Consider the following 7,593-nt stretch of genomic DNA (forward strand, 5'->3'; position numbering starts at 1 on the left):
CAAGCTACATCTTGGTGCTTGTTTGAAAGTTCTGGTGATGGGGCATTCCGCCAAATTACTTTGGAAGTCTGCTCGGGGAACCATCCGACAGGATCCACCATCTTCTTTTCCCGTAGGGTCTTGAGAACATTCTGTGCAGACCAGTGCCTGATGGATTGGTGGTCAAAGGTGTTTTTCCACAGAAACCTTTCCATGAAGGATAGGTGTTGCAGCACAGTCCAACTGGATGGAGCGTTCCACGGCAATATGACCAGGCCCATCCTTCGCAACACCGGGGACAGATAGAACCTCAGCATGGAGTGACACTTGGAGTTTGCGTACTGGAGGTCTACACACAGCTTGATACAGCAACACACAAAGGTAGCCATCAGGATGAGGGCGATGTTGGGTACATTTTTCCCGCCTTTCTCCAGAGGTTTGAACATCGTGTCCCTCGGAACCTGGTCCATTTTGGATCCCCAGATGAAGCGGAAAATGGCTCAGGTGATCACCACAGTGCAGGAGTGCAGTATGGGCCAGACCTGCACCACGTACAGTAACCTGAAACAATGGAGAGAGATCGCTGCTCCCACATGTTCAGCTTATGTTGTACCCTGGCTACTCGTTCCTCCCAGGATTTGGTGCACGCCCCGGCCCTTCCGAACCATACCCCAGCACCTTCAGGTCGGCTGACCTAATGGTGAAGGGGACAAAGGATCGGTCAGCTGAGTTCCCACAGAACATGGCCTCGCTATTGTCGTGTTTAACATTGGCTCCCGATGCCAGTTCGAGCTGGTCACAGATGCTCATCAGTCTGCGCACAGGCAGCGGGTTCAAGCAGAAAACGGCGATGTAATCCATGTACAGGGAAGTTTTAACCTGAGTGCCTCCACTGCCGGGGATTGTTACCCTTCTGATTATCGCATTCTTCCTAATAGACTCAGAAAAGGGTCCAATACAGCAAACAAACAAGACAGGGGAGAAAGGACAGCCCTGCCTGACTCCAGATGGGATTGAGAAACTTTCTGATTCCCACCCATTGATTGAGACTGCGCTACTGATGTTTGTGTAGACCAGTTTAATCCAATTGCAGATTCCCTCCCCAAACCCCATTTTGGAAAGTACGTCCATCATGTCGGTGTGCGATATCCTGTCAAAAGCCTTCTCCTGGTCCAGGCTGATGAGGCAGGTGTCCACCCTCCTGTCCCGTAAATAGGTGATCGTATCCCTGAGTAGCGCGAGGCTATCAGAGATCTTCCTGCCTGGTATAGTACAGGTCTGATCAGGGTCAATCACCAACTCCAGAGCAGACTTGACTCGACTGGCGATGACTTTTGACAGAATCTTGGAGTCGATGTTAAGCAGTGAGATGAGCCGCCAATTTCTGATTTCTGCCCCCTCCCCCTTCCGCTTGTAGATGAGGGTGATGATGCCTTTCCTCATGGATTCTAATATGCTGCCGGCCAGGACCATACTCTGGTATACTGCCAGACTTTTTTTTTAAATTTCCAAAATATACTTTATTCATAAAAATCTGTACAAATTACATTCCCAAACAGTTTAAAACAGCATCAAGTCAAAAAATACAAACAGTGCAAAGGTGATCAGTTTCCTTCTATACAATCACGAGTTGCCTCACAACTCTTCCATTTCATTGTCATGCCATATACATTTCTACATTTACAGCACACAAAATTTTCCCTATACGGTTCGAAGGGTTTCCCATGGATCCAGCCCCTCCGCTCCGCTTGGTGGGGGGACCTTACATAATGGTCTTTCCCCATTGAGCCTTTGCTGCGGCTGCCCCAAGCTTTAGTGCGTCCCTGCCCACGTTGTCCTGGTCCTTGGAATGTGCCAGTCTGCGACATTCGGTGGTGGACAACTCTTTGCGCTGGAAGACCAGCAAGTTTCAGGCAGACTAAAGGGCGTCTTTCACCGAATTGATAGTCCTCCAGCAGCAGTTGATGTTTGTCTCGGTGTGCGTCCCTGGGAACAGCCCGTAGAGCACAGACTCCTGTGTTATCGAGCTGCTTGGGATGAACCTCGACAAAAACCACTGCATCCCTTTCCACACCTGCTTTGCAAAGACACATTCCAGGAGGAGGTGGGCGACCGTCTCTTCCCCACCACAGCCACCATGATAATTCTTGCCTCAAATCAGTGCACAATAAAAGAGACTGATTCCGTCAGCTTCCTTTTTTTTACAGGCCGCCCGGACCTGGCTGAGAAAGGCAGAGTGAGAGCAGGGAGGGGAGGAGACAAGAGTGAAGATTAAACAGAGAGCGAGAATGAAGGAGACACCCAGAGTGACAGACAGAGAGAGAACGGCACCTTATCTTTCATCTCCACCTCCAGTTTCATCCGGGCTGCCAATTTCAAACCCTTTATTAACAGTAGAACCGAAACCCAGCTCTCCACGCAAACCCTTCCAGACTCGACCTTCACAGTCAAGGCTTTCCAGAAAGCCGGAGCTTTTAAGTATGATCCTGCTACAATTAACACTCAGTAATATTCCCACCAAAACACAATCCATTCTATAACAAGGAACCTCCTCAGTAACATCACCATTTCCACACACATCCGCTTCCAACAGTTTACAAACACCCTATTGCAGCTGTTTGGGGAATCTCCTGTGTTAAGATTGGAGTTGGAAAGCGGCCTTTACCCGGCAGTGTTATCGTCTCACACTGAATCTGCCAGACATCCTGTTCTCTTTATTGCGAGAGAGAAAGCACGGATTTAGGAAATGTTCATTTGAAATGATCTCTATTGAGAACGAGCCCGGCCGTGGGACAGGTATTCCAGTGCAAAGAGCTGTCTATGACCGAGTGTTGCAGACTGGCACATTCCAACATTCAAGACTATGTGCTGTGGGACGGCATTGAAGCTTGGGGAAGCCACCATGGAGTCTCAATAGAAAGGCGACAGACGAAGGCCCTCGTGCAGCGAGAGGCTGGAACCTGTGTAAAACCGCTCGGGCTGTTTGCACCAGAGAATGTTTGATGTGTAATGTAAATACTGTAAATATAACCTGTGCAGGCAGGGATAGTGAGATACCTCATGTACATTATTGAAGGAAACTGATCTGTATTGTACCTTATGTAATATTAAATTTGAACTGCTTTGCAATGTAATTGCACAAATTATATGAATAAAATACATATTGTGCAAAAGAAAGCAGCTTTCCTGTCAACACACACCTTGTCTCAGGGCACATCTTTCCTGTGATCTTGTCACACCCAACTTCGCTCTATATCTTCTGACACACACACTTTACAGTCTGTCATTTCCAAAAACAAGCATTCTAAAATCAAAAGACATTTTGTTTATTTCTCCTTTCTTTTCATTTCTCCTCTATTCTTCTCAATCACTCCCTTCAACAGTCCTATTCAGATCAAGGTGGAATGTGAATAGTGTCACAACTCACCTCTGACACTATTATTACCCTTCCCTTCTCTTGTCTTATTCAATGGGAAAGTTTTATTCACCAGTCTGTTGCTGTTTTACACTCTTGCCATACCATCTGGTATTGCATCCATCTGAATTCTGTGCTTTCATGGCCTTATATTTCTTTTCCACTTCTGGATGATTTGTTTGCTTCAGTTCCATTCAACCAGGCTGGACCACAGGGAAGCTTAGAACAAAGAACAAAGAACAGTCCAGCACAGGAACAGGCCATTCGGCCCTCCAAGCCTGCGCCGATCTTGATGCCTGCCTAAACTAACACCTTCTGCACTTCCGTGGCCTATATCCCTCTATTCCCTTCCTATTCATGTATTTGTCAAGATGTCTCTTAAACGTCGCTATCGTATCTGCTTCCACCACCTCCCCTGGCAGCAAGTTCCAGGCACTCACCACCCTCTGTGTAAAAAACTTGCCTCGCACATCCCCTCTAAACTTTGCCCCACGCACCTTAAACCCATGTCCCCTAGTAACTGACTCTTCCACCCTGGGAAAAAGCTTCTGACTATCCACTCTGTCCATGCCGCTCATAACTTTGTAAACCTCTATCATGTCGCCCCTCCACCTCCGTCGTTCCAGTGAAAACAATCTGAGTTTTTCCAACCTCTCCTCATAGCTAATGCCCTCCAGACCAGGCAACATCCTGGTAAACCTCCTCTGTCCCCTCTCCAAAGCCTCCACGTCCTTCTGGTAGTGTGGCGACCAGAATTGCACGCAATATTCGAAGTGTGGCCTAACTGAGATTCTGTACAGCTGCAACATGACTTGCCAATTTTTATACTCTATACCCCGACTGATGAAGGCAAGCATGCCGTATGCCTTCTTGACTACCTTATCCACCTGCGTTGCCACTTTCAGTGACCTTTGCCTTGGGTGGGTCCACGTTGATCCATTACATTCAGAATCACCTCCTTGAAATAACTCCACAGTACAACTACAGTAACCACACAGAATCTGCTTCAAACACTCCTCCACATTTTATCTGTTCTGACTGTCAACACCTCCAGCTCTTTGGTTTAAGTGGAACCCATCAGGTTTGTATAGGCTCCTTCTATTCTGAAAGCTGTAGAACTGGTTCAGGGAATTCAGCCCTGTTTCTCTACTCTAAAGGCTCAGCCATGCTTGATCTGCGTGGTATTTTGCTTTTATTGCAACGTTACAAGACCTCCAATCCTCTGGAAAACGATGGTCAGACCTTCCACTATTTCTTCCCTGGCTTCATTCAACAGCCTGGGGTACATTTCATCTGGTCCTGGTGATTTATCCACATTCAAGGATGCTCATCCCATTAAGACTTCCTCTCTTCTTAACTTATCACGTCCAATACTTCACACTCCTACTCCTTCATAACAATATCTGCATCACCCCCTCATTTGAGAAGACAGTAATGTATTCATTAAGGATATTGGCAACATCTTCTACCCCGATACAAAGGTTACATTTTTGATGTTTTCTGTGCCCTGCTGTTTGCTCAGTTGCCTCTTGCTCCAATGTTTTGATGCAACATCTTTGGGTCCATTATTATTTTGCTTGTCCATGTTCTTTCCTGTTCTCTCTTTGCTCTTCACCTCTGCTCCCAAACGCCTCCAGAGCAGTCAAAACACAAGGTGTTAGAAGTGGGATTTGAACCCACGCCTCCAATGGAGATTGCGACCTAAACGCAGCGCCTTAGACCGCTCGGCCATCCGGACCGCCTACTGGTTAGCATTAATGCTAAGGAAATTATTCATTCTTTGTGAAAGTATTTGTGAGATTGTGGAAATGTCTGGAAGAGGAAAGACCAGCGGGAAAGCTCGGGCCAAGGCCAAGTCTCGCTCCTCCCGGACCGGACTGCAGTTCCCGGTGGGCCGTGTTCACAGGCTCCTGAGAAAGGGTAACTATGCTGAGCGTGTGGGTGCTGGAGCCCCGGTCTATCTGGCTGCTGTGCTCGAGTATCTGACCGCTGAAATCCTCGAGCTGGCCGGTAACGCGGCCCGGGACAACAAGAAGACCCGCATCATCCCCAGACACCTGCAGCTGGCCGTCCGCAACGACGAGGAGCTCAACAAGCTGCTGGGAGGGGTGACTATCGCTCAGGGCGGGGTGCTGCCGAATATCCAGGCCGTGCTGCTGCCCAAGAAAACCAGCGCTCAGAGCTCCCAGAAAAAGTAAAGCGGCCAAAATGTCATCTAATAAACCAAAGGCTCTTTTCAGAGCCACCCACAGTCTCTGTGAAAGGGCTGGTTACTGTCAGGAGGGAGTCAGTGATGGAGTTATTGTAACAGTGGATTGACCTGTTTCACATCTGTCCAGGTGTGTTTTCAGTTCCCTCTCTGGATTTCGCTCTGTTTCTCTGCTCACACATCTCCCCCTCTCGTTAAGTGAAGAAGTGAACTGCAGGGTGTCAGAATCAACAATTTAATAAATCACGCTGCCTTCGATTTGATAAATCCCGAGATTATCCCGGTACATTAACGGGAACTGGTTCGGTGCTGATGAATTAATTTAATAATGGAAGTGTCCGGGTTAATTCTCTGTTTTTCATTTGGACAGTTTGAATTGTGTTTTTTTTTTCTCTCCGGTGATCTGAGCGCCGCTTCTCAATGAGAATCTGCTCCCAGAACAGAGTAAATGCAGGAAGAAAGAAGCCATTCTCGGGCTGTGTGTTTCTCTCCTAACCTGATCTGTTTAGACCGCACTGTTCCCAGAGGACGGAATCAGTGAGAGTTGTGCACACACAGGAGCTGAGTCCACTGCAGCGCTTTAATATGTGCCTTCTCCCCGGCCCGCCCTATTCTCCGGACACAACGTTGTTTGTTCCCCCGGCGGCATGGTAGAGTCGGGGATTCTCTCCCCGCAGTGTCAGTGGCTGCAGCCCCGGAGAACTGGCGGTTTCAGTCAGAGTGACCGAGCTACCTTACAGGACTCACCCCCTGAATTTGTGAACTGAGACTACACCGAACACATCCCCAGTTAGAGTGAGGGCCGGACATCCTTCTGTTTTATTACAGAGAGTGGGGAAAGGGCTGGGTGGAGGGGAGTCACCAGGGATCCTGGATTTGCTCCAAATCATTTCCATGTGGAATCTGCAGGCGGGGCCGGGACAGGGATCATTTGATCAGGGGATCAGCTCTTTCCTGAGAGATGTGGGTGGCTCTGAGAAGAGCCTTTGTGTTCAGATGTTTACAAGTTTCCCGCGCTCTTTCACTTCTTTCCAGACCCTGCTTTCTGAGCCTTCGCTGCTTTCAGCTTGACCTTGCTCTTCCATGTCTGCACTTTCTTCAGCGCCTTTCCGCCCGCCGCACTCTTGCCTTTTTTGACCTTCTTCGCAGGAGACTTTTTCTGAAGCACTGCTTTCTTCAACGCCTTATTTGGCGTTGCCGCCGCCTTGCTGCTCGTTTTCTTGGCTGTTACTTTCTTTGTTGTCACTTTCTTGGCTGCTGGTTTCTTCAGCAATGATTTCTTGTCTGCTGGTTTCTAACGAAGGAGTTATTGTCTGCTGGTTTCTTCACTAAAGATTTCTTGGCTGCTGATTTCTTCACTAAAGATTTCTTGTCTACTGGTGTCTTCACTAAAGATTTCTTAGCTGCTGGTTTCTTCACTAAAGATTTCTTGTCTGCTGGTTTCTTCACTAAAGATTTCTTGGCTGCTGGTTTCTTCATGAAAGATTTCTTGTCTGCTGGTTTCTTCACTAAAGATTTCTTATCTGCTGGTTTCTTCACTAAAGATTTCTTGGCTGCTGGTGTCTTCGCTAAAGATTTCTTATCTGCTGGTTTCTTCACTAAAGATTTCTTGTCTGCTGGTTTCTTCACTAAAGATTTCGTATCTGCTGGTTTCTTCACTAAAGATTTCTTGGCTGCTGGTGTCTTCGCTAAAGATTTCTTGGTTGCTGGTTTCTTCACTAAAGATTTCTTGTCTGCTGGTTTCTTCACTAAAGATTTCTTGTCTGCTAGTTTCTTCACCTTCTTTCCCTCTTTTCCCTGGGTTTTCCTTCTTGCTGATTTTGAAGGAGCCGGAGGCTCCCTGTCCCTTGCTCTGCACCAGGGAGCCTTTGTTCACATTCCTCTTGATACTTTGCTTGATCTGGGTCCTGAGCTTCTCCACATCGACACCGCTGCTACCCAGAGCCTTCTTTATGGCGGCCAGGGACATCCCCTTGCGATCGCTGAAAGC

General features: G+C 47.8%; 1 non-coding gene across 1 annotated transcript; it reads right to left on the minus strand.

The window, feature by feature from the left end:
* Window positions 1-5,049: 5,049 nt before the first annotated feature.
* Window positions 5,050-5,132, minus strand: trnal-uag (transfer RNA leucine (anticodon UAG)). The gene has a single exon. It is a non-coding gene; the product is annotated as a tRNA-Leu (tRNA).
* Window positions 5,133-7,593: the final 2,461 nt, after the last annotated feature.

The sequence above is a fragment of the Heterodontus francisci genome, unplaced genomic scaffold (genome assembly GCF_036365525.1).
Source record: "Heterodontus francisci isolate sHetFra1 unplaced genomic scaffold, sHetFra1.hap1 HAP1_SCAFFOLD_102, whole genome shotgun sequence".
NCBI lineage: Eukaryota > Metazoa > Chordata > Chondrichthyes > Heterodontiformes > Heterodontidae > Heterodontus > Heterodontus francisci.